At 30.9% G+C, this 1,334-nt stretch overlaps 1 protein-coding gene across 1 annotated transcript in view; it reads left to right on the top strand.

The window, feature by feature from the left end:
• Positions 1–1,334, top strand: part of LOC107098135 (sentrin-specific protease 3-like) — a 39,467-nt gene that overhangs the window by 30,330 nt on the left and 7,803 nt on the right. The gene's annotated exons all lie outside the window — the stretch shown is intronic.

The following is a 1,334-nucleotide window of genomic DNA, read 5'->3' as shown; positions in this document are numbered from 1 at the left end:
CTAAATGATTTCCTTCCAAATCCCGCGTTACTGATATTGTCTTTTACACCTCTGGGTGGCCTGTGCACGGACCAATAGGAATTAGTCTGCCCTGTGTGGACGTTAGCAACAGCATTTCCATTGGTCCGCTCACAGGACACCTGAAAAAAATTATTACCAATAAAAAAAAAGGACTTAAACGATTAGAAAAACGTCTAAAGATTAAATCTGGAAAAAAAATATATCTAAAAACACACTTGAGAAGCTAAACTCTGGAAAATAAAATCTTAGAATAAGTAAATAATTATTTAAAGTATTGGTTTAACTTCCGCAGACAGTTTATAGTTTATTTTTAATTCTATATTTCAAAACTTCCAAATTCTCTTTCAAAAAATAAAAATATTTGTTTTTAGTTTAGGGCTGAAACAGTCAAATTGATTATTGAAACAATCGTCAACTAATTTAGTAATCATTAACTGGAGTATAGCTATGTCTTTAGCTGACAGAGCAACTAACTTATTATTATTAAACCACAATTTAAAAATATTGAGATAAACATTTTGCATTTAAGATAAAAATGTTTTTTTTTCCCCATCAATCTTCTCTATCCAGAACTCAAGCTTTAGTTTAGCCTAGTTTAATTTCATAAAGAAATCTTTAAGGAACCTTTGGCTCCGATTATTAATCAATTCATGGAAAAATTAATCGAGAGATTTATCAAAATTGTAAAATAATCGTAGTTTTAGTTTCAGTAGAATTGGAACAAATTTCTCCCCATACTGTTTGTGATTAGTGTCATAAATTAGATTTTAGTTAAGGGAATTTGAACCAGCAACCATATTCAGGATCTACGGTTTTCAGTAACATTGTTTCTGTTGCCTCTAACTTTACGTGTAATTCTACTGAATTACGGCTGAAACGATTAATCTGATCTATTGAATATTGGAAATAATCGATTGATAATCGATTGGATAACGATGCAGACTTTTTGCTAAAATAACCTGCTTACAGCCAGGATTCTTCATAAAAATCAATTATTAACTGTTTTTTTATTACGTACCGGTTTATGTGTGCGAGCGTAATTATATTTTACGTTTTTCCATTTGCAGTTAATTTAAAATAAATAAAAAATTAATCAATTTCTTTATCATCAAGTGCGATTTGCACTGTAATCTAGTTCTGGGTCCTTCTGCCATGACATCCAGGGGAGGTTTGATAAGGGGGGGGGGGGGGCAAAGCCAAAATCACACCCAACATGTTATTAAGGGGATTATTTTTCTGTATTAATGCTTGTTTATTTAGAAATAATAATTTACTAAAGGCATCGTTTATTTAAACGAAGCTTTAATTTCTTT

Source organism: Cyprinodon variegatus, unplaced genomic scaffold, assembly GCF_000732505.1.
Source record: "Cyprinodon variegatus isolate N-32 unplaced genomic scaffold, C_variegatus-1.0 Scaffold750, whole genome shotgun sequence".
NCBI classification, from domain to species: Eukaryota; Metazoa; Chordata; class Actinopteri; order Cyprinodontiformes; family Cyprinodontidae; genus Cyprinodon; species Cyprinodon variegatus.
This window is presented reverse-complemented; position numbering and strand designations above follow the sequence as displayed.